This window comes from Cornus florida, unplaced genomic scaffold, assembly GCF_030987335.1.
Source record: "Cornus florida cultivar Cherokee Brave unplaced genomic scaffold, ASM3098733v1 CherokeeBrave_3.0.0_Hap2_Chr07, whole genome shotgun sequence".
NCBI classification, from domain to species: Eukaryota; Viridiplantae; Streptophyta; class Magnoliopsida; order Cornales; family Cornaceae; genus Cornus; species Cornus florida.
The window spans coordinates 80,517,869-80,540,372 of NW_026775577.1; positions in this window are offsets into that span (position 1 = coordinate 80,517,869).

Here is a 22,504-nt window from a genome sequence, read left to right on the forward strand (position 1 = left end):
AGGTTGAGGAATCGAGATTAGGGTTAGTAGGTCGAGTGATCAAAATAGTGGTTGGTTGGTTGAATTACAGTAGATGCAAATTAAACTAAAGTAAACAATAATACAATAAAGAGAATAAAAGAGAGAGAGAGATCTTGGGACTTAGAGATCACCACTAAGCATAGCTTTTCTACACCCTTAATGAATAATTAATGAGGGGAAAACATGTATTGCAACAATAGTGTGTGTGTGTGTAGTTGTTTCAACAATCATGGAGACAAATTAAGCATATATTGTCTAAGCAATATGGTGAATAGTACAATATATCAAACTAAGCCATTAATCCTTCCTTTAAGCTCAGAATCCAAACACATCACAAGGTTAGAGACATATGTTACTAGCATTCATAAGCATGGAACATCAAACAATAAGTATGGATTGTTCTCCCATTTAACATCTAAACTACAACTACACTACAATTAAGCTAAGGACATGAAATTAAACTAATTAAACTAAGGGAGAGGTACAATCCATCAAGAAATGAGTATGAACCATCAAATAAACTACAAGAGCATTCTATTAAGCACTATGTCTTGACAATCTCTAGATCCATAGCATCAACACACATAAACATGCATCAATAACACAAAATCTAAAGACAAACACATGAACATCAATTTTAGCATACATAGACATATGGATAGAATGAAATGGTCAATTAGAAGCATTAAACCATATAAATCATTGAATAAACAAGATCTGTGTATAAATAAATGTCAAAACATATATCACAATACAAATCCCTCAATAATACACAAATCAAGATGTAAAAAGCATGTTTAGGGCTAACTCTAGCCCTAAGAAGATGTCTAGCCACTCATGGATGATGTCTTCCAACCCTCAAGGGCAAGCTCCATAGAAGAAATCTGCTCCTTGGTTGATGAAGAACCTCCAATGGTGTCTCTAGCCTCCTCTTCTCCTCTGCTTCCTCCCTAAGAATTCTCTAAAAATCTCTCCCTTTGATTGTATGTCAATTCCCCCTTACAAAAGTTGCTCAAATCCTCCTTTTTGGTAGGTTAGGTGACACCCAAAAATGATCTGGCACGTACTCCAATATTCTCCCAATGATTGGATAAGGACAACTTTTTATAAGCTGGCAATTTAACTTTTTCTCATTGGAGGAAGTTCGATCGATTGAACCTTGGACTTGGATCGATCGAACATGGCTGAGATTTATCAAACTTAGGCTGGATCGATCTACAATGGTGGCGCCTTTTTGGATAAGGAAAAGACTGAAATATTTTTAGAGATATTTTTGGGAAAAGGATAAAAGCGGTTGGCAGGGTGGTACAGCTGGATAAGATCAATCATTTGGATAAGGACAAGAATGTTCAATCGATCAAAGAATGATATTGGATCGATCGAACTTTTGGGATCTCTGAAAATGACATCATGGCTTGGATCTATCTTTGAAGTGCTGAAATCGATCATGTTAGATCGATCGAATTTTTCTCTGAGATCAATCGAAGATGCTGAATTTCCACCATTTGCTTCATTTTGCTCTACTTTGCTCCTTTCTTTGATTCATCCCAGAATTGCTTCATTTCTACTCTTTTTTGGCTGAGTTAGCTTATTTTAGGTATAAGTACCTAAAACGGAAATAACACGAAATTAATACAAAGCGGGAAAATAAGATAGATAAAGGTTCTATAATACCTAAGCTTAAGGGGTTTAAATTTGCACTTTTCAGCGCTCATCACACCCCCAAACTTAAATATTGCTAGTCCCAAGCAATAAACTAGAAAGTAAAGGAATGAAATGAACAACTATACAAGTATAAACTAGAAAGCAATAAAAAGATAACGCCATTTTCATAGGGAACACGATTGAGTTTAGCATATGCAACAAGCCTTTTAAACCCCTAGGTTACCCCTAGTGGACGAATGAAGTCTCGTGAGGGTTTCCAGAAATGATACCCACAAACATTAAGCTCATTATCACTAAAGAGGCACCAATATTGCAAACAAGCATTAGGAGAAAACTACCTCAAGTATGCAATTTTCAACCATTTCCAAGCAATCTCCCAAAATTTCAACATCAAGCAAGCAAATATAGTCCTCCACACATCAAGAAAATGATCATGCAAATCAAAACAACTCTAGAATCCTTTTTGAGTGGACCGGCATCAAGTATATTGCTATCTCAGCCAACTAAAGAAATGATCACATTCTTACCCTCAAACTAGCACACAAATCTAGTACCGATCATCAAGACAAAAAGTGGACCTTTTATTAAAGCTTTATTGTTTTAGGTGCGCTTATTCTTTTCACTCGATTTTTTTTTTTCTTTTCTCTATCCCTAAGGATCAAAGATGGAAGCATGGTGCAATGTGTTGATCTATTAAGCTTTCTAGCGATCTATGAGGTCAAGCGTTAGGTCAATAACTCCCAAACTAGATGACTTTAGGGCATTAGGTGTTTAAACACCCCTACGGACTTACAAACTCAAATCAACTAGGCTACAAATCAATACAACCTCCATCTAATCATTTCCCACTTCTCACATTTTGGGAGAAGTCCTCACTTTTTTTATTGTTTTTGCAACTTCTTCTTTTTTTTTCTTTTCTTTCTTTCTTTTTTTTTTTCTTTTTTTTTAAAAAAAAAAAAAATTCAATTATTAACCTAGAGTTTGGGCCCTCCACCTTTCGGCGCAAGAAGTTCAGTGCTTAATGAGGCTAGAATCCCGGCTACTTAGTGAAAAGGGGTTGTTATCCACCTTTATCAAGAATGAAAGCTTTCAATGCACTACTAGCTCAATTGGGATATAACCAATTCAATAATCGACAAAGCATGTACCCCACAAATGAATGCTAGTGTGTGCTTGTGCTAGTGTAGAATTCTAGAGTAGATCTCAAAACAATCACAAAATCAGGATGATGTGGACCGCAAGTGCAAGCAAGATATCAATCTTTGGAAAAATTTACTCCTAAATGGCATCCACAAGGCATACAAGGAGTATTGGACTCTCAAGTCAAGCAATTTTTAAATTTTAAGCAATATAGTCCTCAAAAGATCAAAATCATAGCTAGTCATGGATCTCAAATCTCAATCATGCATTTAAAACTCAACTTTATGTAGAATACAACAAAGACACCTTACCCCCAAACTTAAACCGCACATTGTCCTCAATGTGCAATGAGAACAATAAAAAAGATGAAAAGAGTATACCATGGTGGTGAAAACATGAAGCCTGGTAGTGATCCAATTTGAAAGACGTCTCCCCCAAACTTGGAATCAACAACCTACTTGAATAACCACACTAGTAAACTCACATCAAATATCAAATGGGATAAGAATAAACAAGCATTCTAAGGCAATATGGTACAAGATGAAAGAGAGATATGAGATCAAGCCCAAATTAAATCATGAAGTATGCATGACTACACATAAAGGCACAATAGTAAAATATTATTATTTATATTTTTATATATATATATATATATATATATATATATATATATTGAATAAACAAGAAAATATGAACAAATATTGCTAAGTTTAGCATCTCTAGCTAGACGTAATGCCATTTTGAATAAACAAGCTCAAAACTCAAGAAGGGAAGAAAATGTCAACACTAAGATGCTCTGATCGATCTCAAAATAAAACTGCAGGCATGTTCGATTGATCTGACAAACTTCTCGATCGATCTGACAGAGAGGTGAAATATGCAAGTTTTGCAGATTCAAAAATTTTTTTAAGTGTTGGAACTGAAGATTGATCGAACTTGGAGCTTAGATCGATCGAAGTACTTCTGATCGATCTGACAGAGAGCTGAAATATGCAGGTTAGCTTGGATCGATGGGACAGAGAGGTGATTTGGATGCAGGTTGATGTTCGATCGATCGAAAACCCTTTTGAGATCGATCGAACTAAGGGCAACTCCTTCATTTGCAATGCAACCCTATATATTTTCATACACAGGGTCAACTAGATGTGCAGCTTCCATATGCCTTTGAAAGACTTGACCTTCTATGTAAGGTTTCAACCTCTATCCATTAACTTTGGAAATGTTCCCCTTCTTCAAACTTTTGATTTCAATTGCCCCATGAGGTGCAATAGAGATGATTTCGTAAGGACCCTCCCATTTGGTCCTCAATTTCCCAGGAAAGAGTTTCAACCTAGATTTGAAGAGCCAAGCTTTTTGACCGGGTTCAAGAGACTTCTTCACAATATGCTTATCATGAAAAGCTTTGGTTCTTTCTTTGTAAAGCTTGGCATTATCATAAGCATTGTGTCTCAACTTTTCTAACTCACTTAGTTGAAGCAACCGATTCTCTCCGGCTTTATCAAGGTCAAGATTGAGCTTTTTAACCGCCCAAAAGGCTTTATGTTCTAATTCAACCGGAAGATGGCAAGGCTTTCCATAAATAAGTCTATAAGGAGACATACCAATGGGAGTCTTATATGCCATCTGGTAAGCCCACAAAGCATCATTTAGTTTCTGTGACCAATCTTTCCGGGTGGTGTTAACCGTTTTCTTGAGAATATGCTTAATTTCCCAGTTAGACACCTCAACTTGCCCACTTGTTTGAGGATGGTAGGGAGTGGCCACTTTATAAGTAAGGTAGTACTTAAGAAATAAGTGCTTCAAGAATTGATTGCAAAAATGCTTTCCTCCATCACTTATTATAGCCATTGGCATACCAAAACGAGCAAAGATATTGGACTTAATGAATTAAATAACCACTGAATGATCATTTATTTTGGTAGCACAAGCCTGCACCCACTTAGAGACATAATCAACGACAAGAAGAATGTATTGAAAACCATAGGACATAGGAAATGGACCCATAAAATCAATGCCCCATATGTCAAAGATTTTTACAACAAGAATGTTGGTCAAAGGCATCATATATCTTTTTGACATTGAACCCATCTTTGACATCTCTCACATGACTTACAAAAATTGTAGGCATCTCTATGGATAGTGGGCCAAAAGAGCCCACTTTGAAGAACCTTCAAGGCGGTCTTCTTTGCACTAAAATGCCCACCACATGCAAAAGTGTGACAAAATACTAGAACACTTGGAATCTCACTCTACGGAATACATCTCCTCATAATTTGATCTGGATAATAACGGTATAAGATAGGATCTTCCGAATAGTAATTCTAGATGTTGGCAAAGAAACGATTCTTTTCATTCTTTGACCAAGAAGTTGGAAGTTTGCCAATTGCCAAATAATTCACAATGTCGGCAAACCAAGGCATTTGTCCATTAGAAACTTGAAAAAGTTGTTTATCCGTAAAAGAATCATGAATTGGTGGACTAGGGAAAGGTTCTATCGATAACCTAGAGAGATGATCAGCAACCACATTTTCGGTGCCTTTTTTGTCCTTGATTTCAAAATTGAATTCCTGAAAAAGCAAAATCCATCTAATCAATCTAGGTTTTGTTTCTCTCTTTGTCAAAAGATGTCTCAAGGCGGCATAATTGGAGTAAACAATAACCTTAGAACCTAAAAGATATGATCGAAATTTATCAAGAGTATACACTACGGCAAGTAATTCTTTCTCGATAGTGGAGTAATTCAATTGAGCTCCCGAGAAAGTTTTACTTGCATAGTATATGACACAAAGAAACTTTCCTACTCTTTGGCCCAAAATAGCTCCCATGGCATAATTAGAAGCATCACACATAATTTCAAATGGCAATGACCAATTGGGAGGTTGCATGATAGAAGCAGATGACAATAAATCACGCAATTTATGAAAAGCGTCTAGGCATGCTTGATCAAAGACAAAAGGAGTTTCCTTGGCAAGGAGATTGCACAAAAGTCGAGCAATTTTGCTAAAGTCTTTTATAAATCGGCGATAGAAGCCGGCATGACCTAGAAAGAAGCGAACCTCTCTCACCGTTGAAGGTGGTGGCAATTCAGCAATAAGCTCCACTTTCGCTTTATCTACCTCAATCCCCCTCCTTGAGATGACGTGACCCAAAACAATACCCTCTTGAACCATAAAATGGCTCTTTTCCCAACTAAGAACAAGGTTTGTTTCACGACATCTCTTAAGCACTAGATCCAAATTTTTGAGGCATGCATCAAATGAAAACCCAAATACAGAAAAATCATCCATGAACACTTCTAGATACTCTTCCACAATGTTCGAGAAAATTGACATCATACACTTTTGGAATGTGGCGGAGGCATTGCACAAACCAAAAGGCATCCGTTTATAAGCAAATGTGCCGAATGGACAAGTAAAGGTGGTTTTCTCTTGGTCCAATGGGTTAAGGGCTACTTGATTGTAACCCGAATAGCCATCAAGGAAGCAATAGTACTATTGTCCAACCAATCTTTCTAGAATTTGATCAATGAATGGCAAAGGGAAGTGATTTTTTTCTAGTGGCAGCATTTAATGTGCGGTAATCAATGCATACACGCCATGAATTGGTGGTACGCTTAGAGATTTCCTCACCCTTTGCATTCTCAACTACGGTAATCCCTGATTTCTTGGGAACTACTTGAGTTGGACTCACCCATTTGCTATCGGAGATTGGGTAAATGATCCCGGCATCTAAGAGCTTGACTACTTCCTTTTTTACTACCTCCTTCATGTTGGGGTTAAATCTCCTTTGGGCATCCCTAAAGGGTTTTGCATCCTCTTCCATAAGTATGCAATGCATACAAATAGAAGGGTTAATTCGCTTAAGATCCGCCACATTCCATCCTATGGCTTCCTTATATTCTTTAAGCACATTTAAGAGAGCGTCTTCTTGGTCTTTTTCAAGACTTGAAGAAATGATAACCAGAAGAGTCTCTTTTGGTCCTAGGAATGCATACTTGAGATTGGAAGGTAGAGTTTTAAGCTCAATAGTTGGTGGAGAAACTAAAGATAAGACCAGTGGAGTGCTAGAGAGTGGAGGAAGAGGTTCTATTGGAGTTTTTCCAGATGGAAAATCCAAGCTTGCAACAGATTCCATGAGATTGTTTACCTTATTCATTAATTTTTCATCATCAAACCCACAATTTCCATACATTTCAAGAAGACAAGAAGCAAGAGGATCCTCGGATAAGAGAGATGAAAGATTATCCTCGACCGATTGTTTCATTACCATGGTTGGAATTGATTCCTCAACAACCTCATCCAACACATCTATAAGACAACACTCATCTTCATCTATGGGATGTCGACTTGCATTGAAAACATTAAGCTTGACCATCATGTTACCAAAAGAAAGGTCCATAACCCCGGATCTACAGTTAATGGTTGCATTTGTGGTGGCAAGGAATGGCCTTCCCAAGATGATTGGGATGTGGTTGGTGGGATTGGCAACCGGTTAGGTATCAAGAACTACAAAATCAACCGGGAAGTAAAACTTATCAACTTTGATGAAGATGTCCTCAACCATGCCCCTAGGTGTTTTGATGGATCTATCGGCCAATTGAAGCACCACCGATGTTGGTTTCAATTCATTCAAACCTAGTTAGACATATACAGAGTAAGGAATCGAATTAATACTTGCACCTAAGTTAAGAAAGGCTCTACGAACTTCATGGTTTCCAATTACACAAGAAATAGTCAGAGCACCGAGATCTTTGAACTTAGGTGGAGTGTTTTGTTGAATAATGGAGCTCACTTGCTCCGTGAGGAACACTTTTTTAGGGCTTGGTCCCTTGCTCTTCTTCTTTTGTATCTTTCAAAAATTTTGTATAAGGTGGAATTTGCTTAATGGCATCCAAAAGAGGAAGATTTATGTTGACTTGCTTAAAAACTTCCATCATGTCATGTATTTTCCCTTCTTGCCTCCCATAGGCGAAGTTTCTTTTAAAGCATAAGGGAATGGAGCTTTGGCTCATAAGACTTTTCAATTTGAGGGAATGATGGAGATGATTGAGAATTCCGTTTAGGAACATTTTCATTCAAGGAAGTAGGAATGGAATTGGGAATTGGATGGGTGACAACTTTTGATTGCACCGATTCACTATCTTCCTTTGGTAGTTCAACCCTATTGTCCACTTGTTTACCATTTCTCAAAGTGGTGATGGCTTGCACTTGAGCTTCACCCCGATGTATAGTTTGCTTCCCCGCAAAATTAGGCTTTTGGATTCCTCTCAGGGTTGACTAGGTAATTTACCAATTTCTCTTGCATTCAATGCATTAGCTATGATCCCAATTTGGGATTCAAGCTTTGATATGGATTGAGAGTGGGAATGCAACAAGTTGGTATTTCTTTCTACGCTACCCAAGGCTACTAAAACCTTATCTTCAAACGTAGAATTGCTAGAAAGTGCACAAGGATAATGAGAGCAAATTTGTGAATCATACATTTGAGGATATGAAAAGTAATTGGTTATTTGATGAGATGAAGAAGAAACAAATCCTTGGGAACCTCCTTCCCTTCTATGAGGTGGAATATATTTGCCTTGAAACTTTTTAGCTTGATAGAAATTCGAATTTTTATTCCACATTGGAACATATGCACTTGAGTAAGGGTGAGCAAACATAGCATTGACTTGTTCAAAGTGCTCATTGAATGCATGTCCATAGGGATAATTGAAAGTGGTATGTAAAACACTTGAACATGTCATACATGGCTCACTAAGATAGAGAAGTATGATGAAAAGAAGGTGATTTTATAACCAGTTTTTGACTCAACAAGAATTGATCAAGTTTTTGAGAGAAAGTCTTAACCTCGGCTACAATCTCTAATGGATTCTCTATTTGACATACTTGCAAATCTCTCTTCTTTTCCTTTAAACTATGGTCAAACCGAGAAGTATAATACTTTTGCAAAGAGTTTTCGCTCATTTTCTCAAAGAGGTGCCAAATGTCATTCTCATGTTTTCCAAAATATGATCATCCACATGATGTATCGACTATGTCCTTATGAATGTCGGATAGGCTCTCATAAAAATATTGAACCACTTGCCATTTCAAAATGCCATGATGTGGACATTTGCTTAGCAAGTCATTCAATCTTTCCCAAGCCTCATGTAACCACTCCCCTTCCCTTTGAGAAAATTCTCTAATTGAAGCACGCATTACATTAGTCAAACTTACAGGGTAAATTTTTTTCAAAAATTTATTTTACATTTGTGCCCAAGATGTTATTGAATTTGCCCCCAAAGTATTGAACCAATTCTTTGCTTTATTTTTTAGTGTGAAAGGGAAGAGAAGTAGCCTAAGAACTTCTTCCGGGACATCCATATATCTTACGGTGGAACATATTTCAAAGAATTCATTAAGATGTTTGTAGGGTTCCTCATTATCTAAGCCATAAAAGAGTGGACACATTTGAATAGTCTCGGGCTTGATTTCATATTGATTTGCCTCAAAATTAGGCAACATAATACAATTAGGTGCATGATATGCATGAAGATTATAATGATCACGAAAGACCATTGGAGGAATTGGAGCTTGAACTCAGGGGCCATGTTGATTAAGAGGGGGGTTTTGCATGAAACGTGGGTCTAAGTAGCCAAGATTACCCTCTAGATTTTCCATATGAATGCCTAGGACGAATGATATGACAAAGACTACCCAAGACTTCTAGTAACACACGAATCACAACAAAACAAGCAAGCACTTCTCCTTCACAACAAGTGAATAATCAAACTTCCTCCACAAACAATAATCCCATACTTCCATGCTTGTAAACAATGATGCAAAGAACAATAAAAATGCCTCCACATGGACTCACGATTTATCTATGAATTGAAATACAAGTCTCCATGCGGGCCGACGATTTAACTAAGGGATTGAGTAAGAAAAAGCTCACAAAGGTCCTTTAGCACTTCAACTCCAATTTTCAGCTTTTAACTTAGCAATTTTTTTAGATTTTTAGCTTTTTCCTTCTTTTGCTTAGCTCTTTTGCTTGAATGCTCCTTTGCTTGCTTCCTAGCTCAATACTCCTAGTCAAACAATAACAAACACAATGAGTAATTAAAAGAAAAATAAAAAGCAAAGTAAAGACACGATCAAAAGAATACTAATTCTTAATTGATTCCATAAATATGACGTTACCTTCAATCAATCCCCGGCAACGGCGCCACTATGGTGCATCGTTCACCACATAGCTTAGAGAAGTGCATTAAGGTGAGGGCCAAGTTTTACATTTATAATTGCCTCCACTACCTTTCACTAAAAATATAGTTAGGGCAAGTAGAGATCGTCCTAAGGAATTGGTGGGTCGTACAAGGTTAAGGAATCGAGATTAGGGTTAATAGGTCGAGTGATCAAAATAGTGATTGGTTGGTTGAATTACACTAGATGCAAATTAAACTAAAGTAAACAATAATGTAATAAAGAGAATAAAAGAGAGAGAGAGATCTTGGGGTTTAGAGATCACCTCTAAGCATAGCTTTTCTACACCCTTAATGAATGATTAATGAGGGGAAAACATGTATTGCAACAATAGTGTGTGTGTGTGGTTGCTTCAACAAGTATGGATGACAAATTAAGCATATATTGTCTAAGCAACATGGTGGATAGCACAATATATCAAACTAAGCCATTAATCCTTCTTTTAAGCTCACAATCCAAACACATCACAAGGTTAGAGGCATATGCTACTTGCATTCATAAGCATGGAACATCAAACAACAAGCATGGATTGTCCTCCCATTTAACATCTAAACTACAACTACACTACAATTAAGCTAAGGACATGAAATTAAACTAATTAAACTAAGGAAGAAATACAATCCATCAACAAATGAGTATGAACCATTAAATAAACCACAAGAGCACTCTATTAAGTACTATGTCTTGACAATCTCTAGATCCATAGCATCAACACACATAGACATGCATCAATAACACAAAATCTTAAGACAAACACATGAAAATCTATTCTAGCATACATAGACATATGGATAGAATGAAATGGTCAATTGGAAGCATTAAACCACATAAATCATTGAATAAACAAGATCTATGTATAAATAAATGTCAAAACATATATCACAATACAAATCCCTCAATAATACACAAATCAAGATGTAAAAAGCATACTTAGGGCTAACTCTAGCCCCAAGAAGATATCTAGCCACTCATGGATGATATCTTCCAACCCTCAAGGGCAAGCTCCATGGAAGAAATCTGCTCCTTGGTTGATGAAGAACCTCCAATAGTGTCTCTAGCCTCCTCTTCTTCTTTGCTTCCTCCCTAATAATTCTCCAAAAATCTCTCCCTATGGTTGTATGTCAATCCCCCCTTAAAAAAGTTGTTCAAATCCTTTTTTTTGGTAGGTTAGGTGACACCCAAAAATGATCTAGCACGTACTCCAATATTCTCCCAATGATTGGATAAGGATAACTTTTTATGAGCTGGCAATTTAACTTTTTCTCACTGGAGGAAGTTCGATCGATCGAACCTTGGACTTGGATCGATCGAACATGGTTGAGATCTATCAAACTTAGACTGGATCGATCCACGATGGCGGCGCCTTTTTGGATAAGGACAAGACAGAGATATTTTTGGGAAAAGGATAAAAGCGGTTGGCAGGGTGGTACAGCTGGATAAAATCAATCATTTGGATAAGGACAAGAATGTTCAATCTATCAGAGAATGAAATTGGATTGGTCGAACTTTTGGGATCTCTGAAAATGACATCATGGCTTGGATCTATCTTTGAAGTGCTGAAATCAATCATGTTGGATCGATCGAACTTTTCTCTAAGATCGATCGAAGATGCTGAATTTCCACCATTTGCTTCCTTTTGCTCTACTTTGCTCCTTTCTTTGATTCATCCCAAAATTGCTTCATTTCTACTCTTATTTGGCTGAGTTAGCTTATTTTAGGAATAAGTACCTAAAAACGGAAATAACACAAAATCAATACAACGCGGAAAAATAAGATAGATGAAGGTTCTAGAATCCCTAAGCTTAAGGGTTTTAAATGCACACTTTTCAGCGCTCATCACTGAACCTTCTAGGATCAACTTCGTCAGACCTTCCGAATCATCTAGGCTCTGAACTTGAAATCTGGCTCTGATACCACTTTGTTGGCTTTTTCTCTGATACCACTTTCTGACTTTGCTCTAATACCACTTTGTTAGAAATAGTGGGCTATACAAACAAATACAAGTCTATATAATTTGAAAGAGAAATGGAGGAAGAAATATATTATTTCACTTATATCTTAATAAAATTGCTAGAGTACATGATTATATAGGCCTTGAAAACATATATTTATGAATTACATATAAATACCCATAACTTTCATTTCTCCCACTAACGTAATCTTCAATATGCATAACTTCCACTAACATAGTAATTGTTAGGCTTAACTCTCATGACTCTTAATTTTACATAACCTTAACTCCTACTAAGACAATTTACTACCCATTAACATATATGATAAATTCACACATGCATCATAGATATAAAAATACTTGAAAATACTAAATACTAAAATCAAGTTTATTATTTAACACAATGGGCTGTCAAATGGATTGTTAATTTCAAAATATAGCAGGTGGGTTAAAATTAGGCTTTTCAATGTGCTGCCAAAATTTACCTTTGCCATTTCTTGTGTCAAATCTAACAAAACATATAGCAATAGCTATTTCTATATCTCTCAATCTTATCCGTCCCTCTACCTTTCGTCTTTCTCTCCCCCTCATCCATCTATAACGACCGGCCATTATCGACGACGACCGACGCTTAAAGGCAACGAACAAGTGTGTTTTTTGTTAGTCTCCAGCCTCTCCGTGTGCTTTTTGTTTTATGCATATAAATTTATTTATTATAATAATAAAATCATGTGATAAAATATATTGGTTCATGATTACGACTATCTTTCTTTTTATAAATTTATTACCTACTCTAACATTTTTTAAAGAATAAATTGTCAAAAAAAACATCCTCCTAACACATACTATAGCTGAGTGTGGCAGTCAATTCATTGACAGTGAGAAAGAGACAAGTAGAAGAGAGTGCTTGACAGTGAGGTTGAAAGTGGACACAATTTCAAAAGAGAAATGACGATAGTTTGACCCAAAAATATATAATAGTAATATTTTTTTTATCAATTTATTGTAATATTATGAATTTAAATACACTAATTAATATATTTATAAATACATAAACAAATAAAGTAATTAAACAACATATGGTAGTAAGAGATGTCTAACAAACCATGAAAATACTTTTGATGGATAAACGAGGAATGTTTGATCGATTCGTCTTTGCGTTAAGAATATACTCCCTTTGTTAAAAATTAGAGATTTTTTTTCAAAAGTAGAAATTTTCAAAAAAAATATACCATTAATGCATTGTTTCATTTAAAAAAATTTCAAAAAAAATATACCATTAATGCATTGTTTCATTTAAAAAATTTTAAATTCAAGTTTGACTACATATATAATTAAATTTTAAATTTTTTAAGTATATAAAATGTTTTGTTTAAATTTGATAAGTAGGCAAATATTTTGAAAATGGGTATAATCTCAAATGCGTGACAAGCCAAGCTGACAACGGTCTCCATCCCGTAGGCTAAATTTTGTGTGTCAGTGTGTTGTCCAATTTCAGCTTTATTTGAATTGAGAGAGAGAGAGAGAGAGAGGAAAGAGTGTGTTTGCTACTGATAGCTGCGGGAATCTTTGGATTCAAAGTACTTCAAGAACCCCAACACTATAAATAGAAAAATAAAAAAATAAACTTCAAATAGCTCCAACACTATAAACTACCTTCAAGAATTTGTAATTGCTCCACGGACTGATTCAAAGTACCTTCCAGAACCCCAACTCAGTGTGAGAGCGTATTTTTTATTTTATTTTATTTATTCCTTAAGGTAATTTTTAAATCTATTTCCTCCCATTTTAATTTATTTTATTTTACTCCATTTATTTTTACTTTTGTATTTTAATTGGTAATTTATGTTTATATTTTAATTAAAAAAATTTAATTGATAATTTTTAATTTGTAACTTTTGTCTCTATTTTAATTAGTAAAATATGTTTATATTTTTATTGGTAACTTATTTTATTATTTATTTATTTTTAAGATCATTATTTTATTTATATTTCTTCTATTTCTCAAGATCATTTTTAAATCTATTTCCTTCAATTTTATTTTATTCTATTTATTTTATGTTTACATTTTAATTGGTAATTTATGTTTATATTTTAATTGGTAACTTATTTTTATATTTTAATTTGTAACTTTAAATTGATAACATATATTTATATTTTAATTGGTAACTTGTGACATTTCTCAAAAATTAGCTGCCATATTTGTAATAGGTATCAAATATTGCAAATACCATAGTATGCTAAAAGATCAAAGATTTCACAATCTAATATTGGTGCAACTAGCCATAGGGATCATTAAGCAAAAACGGGCTGCTTAATACCATATTATTTTTATACAATCATTTCTTTTCTCAAAAAGGTTGGTTGATATAATAATCACATTGTTACTTGAAATTGAAGCGTTATGTTGTTGAAGAAAAACAGCTCATCTTGAAAGTGTTGTGAGATAAAGGTGTACAAAATTTTCATTCTTAATCCAATTATGTGTTGTACATAGATACTTCTGATGATGAAATCACTAATAGTTATGGGGGAGTCGGGATTTTAATTCAGAGAGGGCATAGTGTAAAAAAAAAATTAAAATCTAAATAAGAAGAACAAAAAAAAATACATTATACATCATTCTAGAGTGCAAAAAGAAGAATGTTAAGAGGTAAGGGGTCAAAAAAAAATTAATAAGAAGAAGACGAAGAAAAAGGGAAGAAATTTGAAAGAAAAAAAATTAGAGTTTGACTAAAGAAGGAAAATTTAACTTTCTTTTTCTTTTTTTCTTTTTTAAGGAAATCAAAGGAATATTAAGAACAAAAGAAAAATGAAAGATAAATTTAGAATACAATTTTAGAAATTTAAAATTTTAGGGGGGCATTATATTAAAAATTTCTTATAAATGTACAAATTAAAATAAAAATTACTATATTTTATAGTGGGCGAGGCCAGGCCAGGAGGGGCGTGAGTGGGTACAAAAGTTTCATTCTTAATCCAATTATGTATTGTACATATATACTTCTGATGATGAAATCACTAGTAGTTAGGGGGAGCCAGGATTTTAATTCAGAGTGGGGTACAATGTAAAAATTTTTTGCTATTATTGAATAGATGTATAAGAATTTGTTAAAACTAAGGTTAATCAATCTTCCACTTTATCGGGTCCATTCAAGTGATATTTGTCCAAATTTTAGGAAAAGTCAGTCTGATTTATCCTAAAACATTTTTTAAGAGTCATGCATGGTCTAATCTTAGTTAGGCTAAGAAAGTATGCTATATATATATATGAAACAAAAATAAAATATCATTAGGGACGAGGGTTCTTAGGTCCTCATCATGCCTAGTCTATTCACGAGGGAGCGTGTGGCAAACATTTCGGGGAAGATCCCTAGTGCATAAGAGACGATGACGCAGGGGTATTTTTGGCCACATATGACAAATGCCGCGCTATTTTATGTAATTATAAAGTAGGTGCAAATATTCGTCGACTCCGATGAGTTGAGGAATAAAAACAGCACACTCAATAAAAACAATGCATAATAGAGATTGAGAATCTTCGATGATCTTTATTGTAGGCTCATTCCTCTATTTATACAAAATTTGGTGGAAAAAATATTGTAAGACTCACCTTTGCTTGCCCCACGATTTGTTCACCCTAATCTTTTTATATTTTGTTTTATATGAGTAGGGATGGCAATGGGGCGGTTTGGGGCGGGTTTTCCATTCCCCATCCCCGCCCCCGTTTAATTTTGATGCCCCTAAAACCGCCCCATAACCGATTAATTTTTTGCCTCTAATCCTCATAACCGCCCCCAACCCCGCCCCATCACCTGCCCCATAACCGATTATATTTTTATTTAAATACAATCATAGCACATACACACACACACACACACACACACATATATATATATATATATATATGGAAGTGTTAAGTGTAGGATTTCCAATATATATGGAGAGAGAGAGAGTGAAAGTTAATTTGGTAAATATATTAACATGGTAGGATAAATTAATAATTTAAAATATTAAACGGAGCGGTTATGGGGCGGGTATGGGACAAGGATCTTAGTCCCCCGCCCCCGCCCCGCAACCGGCCGATTTTTTTTTTTAACCCTGATCCCCACCCCATTTAAGTAAACTGTTTTCCAAATTCGCTTTAAATGATGTGGGGGCGAGGCTGTTCCCCACCGAATTAGGAATTTTTGCCACCTCTATATATGAGGGCTTTTTCTATACAGGATTCTTTTTTTATATAGCTCATTCTATGTGCAACTCTCTTAATCTTTTGACTAATTGATTTGGATCATAATTCATATAAAGTTTCTTGTGCGTCAAGCTGGGCTTTGGAAATCAAGTAGCCGAAAAGAACTGGGTCATAACTTATCTACTGTCGCGGTCGGTTTTTATTGGTAAGGGGATTGAAAAACCGTTCACATTTTTTATTTATTTTAAATTGATGCAAGCAACAAGACAGTATAGGTAGATATACGTTTTTTTTGTCGATCAGCCATGTGATGCAATTTTTAACTTTTACCACCAACTTTCTAAAAAGAATAAAAATATTTTGGATGAACCAACAATATAAATCATTAACGTACTTAAATATTGATTATTATATATTTGGTTACATGGACAAACTATCTATCTATAAATAAAATATATATAAAATTAAAGGGTGTCAGTTATTTTTTAAAAATTATTTAATTTATTGATAATAAAGATAATGTCTCAAAGTATGAATGCATAAAAAAAATTGGTAAAATTACTAAAAATCAAAATCGAAATGGTACTTCGATTTCGATTTCAATTTCCATTTTAAATATATGTTTCACAATTTGAAATAAAAACTGATAGGAACCAAAATCGTATTACGGAGTTATATATATATATATTAATTTTTAATTATATAATGACGTCTTAATTGTCATGAACATAAAAAGTAACTGGTCTGATGGAAGTGGGGAAGAGCATGTGGGCTTTCTTGAGCGCTAATATATAGGCACACATTTATATATTCCTGACCGTGATGTTAAGTACGTACCAAACTCTCATTCTAATAGTATCTTCTATTTTTATGTAAATTAAATGTGTCAAAATAGATTTACGTAAAAAAATTTTGTACTATCTATTTTTAACTTTAATGATTATTTTATACCTTTTGTCTAAAAAAAAATTTCCAATAACAACCAACCACGTGTCATACCCAAGGCCCTACATAACTTTTACAAACTTACTTGATTCATTTACTTTTTCGAGATTAAACCTCACGTCCCAATCCTTCTCAATTAGGAAAAAAATAATAATTTCCTCCTATATTTCACTTTTTACATAAACAAAAAATATGCAACAACAATTGTGATTGAATTGACTAATCACCAAAACAGAAAAAAATAATAATAATTTGTATAATTGTATCAAACAACAATTATATAAAATCGTGATCAAAATATATATCTAATCTTTGGCTAGTACATATTTATCTCATTAAAATAGAATATAAAAGGATAAAAAATCTTTAAAAACCATAGAATCATGATTACAGAAGATAAGATGAAACCAAAGTGATAAATCAAACTATTTTTATTAAAAAAGAAAAAAGAAAAATAAATGATGGTCGAACAGTTCTTACGTTGCCGTAAGTTACAGATTCTTCTTTATGACGCTCTAAAAGTGGGAAACAAAGAGGGATAAAGGAATGAGAGAGAAAAAAGAGAACCGAGAGTAGGAAAGGGGGGGAGAGAGAAAATATGCTTACGGCTGTGTAAAATACACCATCATTTTACACATTAATGATATGACACATTAATGATATGACAATGTATCTTAACAGATTGCTGGAGATGAAAAAAAATTATAAATAATATGTGGATATATTTTACACAAAAAGATTTTTTAAAAAACCGCTAGAGATGCTCTAATGGAAGTGGAAGAGCATGCACACTTTTCTAGTTAATTGCTCAAAATATTACTTTCTCTGTTTCCAAGTCATACTTTCTTTTTATGTTAGTCCTAAAATAATAGTCTATTTTTTTTTTTTTGTTCAAACAATATATTTCATATCTTTCTATATATGTTGTTTGAGTTTAAAATTTAAAACTTCATATTCAAAACTTAAAAAGCTGAATTAGTAATTTTCTAAGGAGACATGCCCCTTAAAAATTATTACTCCCATAAACACACTTAAATTGAGACGGAAGAAGTATGATACAACGATTTCAAATCCAAACTTTTCCATCTTTAGTTAGTCATGCTAGAAAATGTTTTAAAATATTTTTATATAAAATTAATTTTTTTTTATTCATTTTCCTAAGTTTAGAACCTGATATTAATTGTGTCTGTACCATCAATTCTTGCGTCTTATATCCATAATTTTAATTTGTCCTTTTGTCCGTCATTGTGTAACTTTTATTGTGTTGGTGTATTAAAGTTGAGTTGTAATAATAAACGGGTAGTGGCCTAACGATATCAGCCTCTTACTTTCCAAATGGAGGTTAAAAGTTCAAATATCAGAAGAGATAAATGTGTGTGAGTACCAATTAAAAAAAAAAAAAAAAATTGAGTTGTAATCATTGGTCATTTCACTTGCATGTAGGCTATTCCTACTTTCTCTCTCTCTCTCTCCGGTCTCCCCTTCCATACTCTATATATACAACACATCCTTTGGAGATTACTGTATAGGTCATTTGCATCAGAAAATTTCCTTATATATTAAGTCTCTTCACACGCATAACAACCACTAAACAGCTTCAACATTTCCAACCAGCAAACTCTATGATGTCACCTTGGGGTTAGGTATGCAAACTTCTTATTATCATTAAACTCTAATTAGTGTCATATCCCACGATAAACCACATGCGGTTATTCCTTCCCTATTTCTTTTGTCAACATTCTTCTCTCTAAACCTCCTACCTTTTTCTTTTATTACCTTCAACTTGAACTAAATCACATCTAACTACTGGTTCACTCAATAAATCTTCCCTCGAGTGGAAAATAATCTAACCTTCAATAATAGGGCAACACTGTTTCAGAAAACTTTTTCATTTTACCTTACCCATGAATACATATATATATATACACATAGGTAAGCAAATGAAACCATTTAATCACCCAATCAGTAATCAGTATTACATGTCTTAAGCATGTATACATATATATATATACACACTCTTTTTTTTACCCTAACAATAAAACCATCCAAACGGCATCTACAAGACACAACCAACCAAAACAACATTACACACGATACATCGAACCAAAGTACACAAGCATCCTAACAAGAAACAAACAAGCCACATCAATACAACTGGATCATCCAATAAACCTAGCCAAACATGGTGCATAAGCCAAGTGAGCCAATAAAGCACATAGCCCACAAGCTAGAAAGGCACATGAAAAAAGAGCAGGTCTGTAGCACTATTGAAAAGGCCCATCAGAATATGGTCCAGCTTACAACCACCAGAAGGTTCACATAGACGTAGAGAACTATGGTCAACACGCCAACAGTAAAGCATCATTATTATGTCAGACGAAAAGACTGGCATCTGAGCAGTCATCATCCCAAAGCCTCCCATCACTGGCAATCTACACGGTAAGGAATTAATCAATGTCTGGCGAGGAACCTAGCAACCAGTTTCAAGGGCAAAAGTGTTGGGAAACGTGCAAGTTTTAAAAACTTTTCGAGGGATTTTGATTCATAGATCTTGATTCATCACATAGAGACAAGTTTTATGCAAAAATAAAAATATGATGTATCATTCAATTAATGGATTGAATACTTACATCAAAGGTCTGAGTAAACCTTTAAAACTTTCCTCTAAAGTGAATGTTCTCACTTATTGTAGATCCCTTAGCAAGATGCCTTCTCCTTGGATCTCCATCTTCTTGGTAATTGTTTTGCCTTTAGGAATCACTCATAAGCCTCCATGAATGACCTTGGAAAACTAGGCTTGTGGGAGCCTCCATTAGATGAGAACATAAACCCTAATTTTCTAGAGAGAGAAAAGTTATTCCATTTTTCCTCTCATCAAAATCACCCTTAAAATATACATAGACCATGTATATTTATAGGCAACATAAAGGTAAAGAAAAGGAAACAACGAATCCTTCTCAATCTCTAATTTACATGTCTCAAATCTAATATGATTCCAATATCAAGTTGGGCTATGAGTGAGAATCCATTGGGCCTATTATTTTATTGGCTACAATGAATTAATGATTGGCCCGGTCCATGGACCCAATTAAATTAATTCATAAATTAATTTCTACTCCACTAAAAGAAATTAATTGAACTCCAATTAAATAATAAATAACCTCTAAGTCAATATTGCACTTTGACCCCTCTATGCATAATTAGTTATCGGATAAATATAGCCATCAATCCGACTACTTAATTAATATATTTATTTTGATACCTTTGATTATTTCTGGCTCGATCACAATAAAATATTTGTTTGACAAAAATAATAATTTAATAAATAAATATATAATAAATCATTTTGTCTAAAATCATACGAAGGCCTTCGAATTTACTTTGTGATCAACCATAATCAATACAAAATAAATACAAGTAGCAATGATGCAAATATTGAAAATATAACCCTCTAACTATTAATTACATAACTACCCGAAGTGTCGGTCTAAGGATCCCGAAGAATCCACCGAACAAATCAAAGTAATTATTAATTAATAAAAGAGTCTATACTTTTCTCATGCTTAAGAGTCAAATACCATGACGGTGATAGGGAGTAATTGCATACGACGGCTCTCGCAATATATCTCAACCTAACGCGGATCCTGTTCAAGTCTTAATTAATTATGAGTCCATCCATAATTACCGACTATGAACAATTTATAATTACTATTTATATATCATGCATTGATTGCCATCACATACATATATATAAATATTTCTTGTAATTACATGGACACTATCAATTTCATAGTGAATCGAAATATAATACATTAAATTCACCAATTGTATAAAACATAAATATTTCAGAAACGTCAGGAACATATGTCAATTAATCCAAACAGGAATTTGCTATGCCAGGGCATATAAATCCCAACAGCTCCCACTTGCCCTCATAGCCAATTCAAATTGCACCTAACTCCAATGTTATCCAGATGATGATCAAAATTATTGATCAATGACACCTTTGATAATGGATCAACAAAGTTGTGTTCCAATGCAATGTTCTAGCTACAAATACATTTTCTTGCCGGACAATATCATGTAGAACATGATACTTCCTATCAGTGTATTTTGTTCATCTATGGAACCTTGGGTAATTGGTTTGGACTACTTCTGCACTATTGTCGCAATATAGCTCGATAGGCAGGCTAGTATGCTCCACAACCTCTAAATCAGTGAGATCAAACCAATAGGCTTATATTGCCACCTTTAAGGCTGCAATATATTCCACCTGCAGGTTGAAATCTGCTTGACAATCTACCAACTGATTTCCCTTCCATTAAGTGAACATACACTAAGTCATGAACCTCATAGTATCTACTTCTGATTGAAAATCAGAACTAGCATACCTGACTAGGACCATATCATCACATCCATAAATGAGTATGATATCATTGATTCTCCTTAGGTACTTAATGATATTTTTCACAATAGACCAGTTGTCAAGTCCAGTATTGGACTGATCTCTACTGACTATCCCTACTATGTAGCGGATGTCCTGTTTGGTATAGACCATGGCATATATGAGACTCTCATATGCCGAAACATATTGTTCCAGTCTCATTTGCTCAATCTCCTCTGCTAGTCTTGAAAAACTACTTACTAGAGAGAGCGATCCATATCAATAAAGCAAGAACTCATTCTTTGAGTTATGCATACCAAACCTGGTCAAAAATTTATCAATGTAGGATTATTAAGATAAGCCTATTTTCCTTTTAACCTGATCTTGCAAAAGCTTGATCCTAGGAATATAGCTTACATCTTGAAAATCCTTTATTTAAAAGTAATTGAACAACTACCTTTTAATTGATGACAAAACTTCCACATCATTATAAATGAGTAGGATGTCATCAATATATAGAATTAAGAAAAATAATGACATTCCCTTGTACACTCATGATTTATTCACTAAGAAATCTTCTGGTATCTTTTTGTAGATTAACTTGCCTTCCATAGGAATCACCCTACTAGAAAGTTATACAAGATCCCAGAATTTATTAGAATACATAGATTCCAACTCTGATTTCATAGTAACTCACCAAAACGATCTGTATCCACATCGGTTCACGCTTCCGTGTAGCTTACTGGGTCTAACTCATGTTTAACAGGGATGTCCATAATGGTCTCACCTAAAAACATGATTCTGTCGAATTGGATGATAATCCTCCCACTACATCAATGTACCGATGCAAGAATCTGTGTAGTAGATGATGCTAACACATCAATAGGGAATTCATATATTATTCTCAATCTCTATAATAAGTGTGTTCACATGTGGTACATCTGGTACTCATACCAAATTCTCTAACA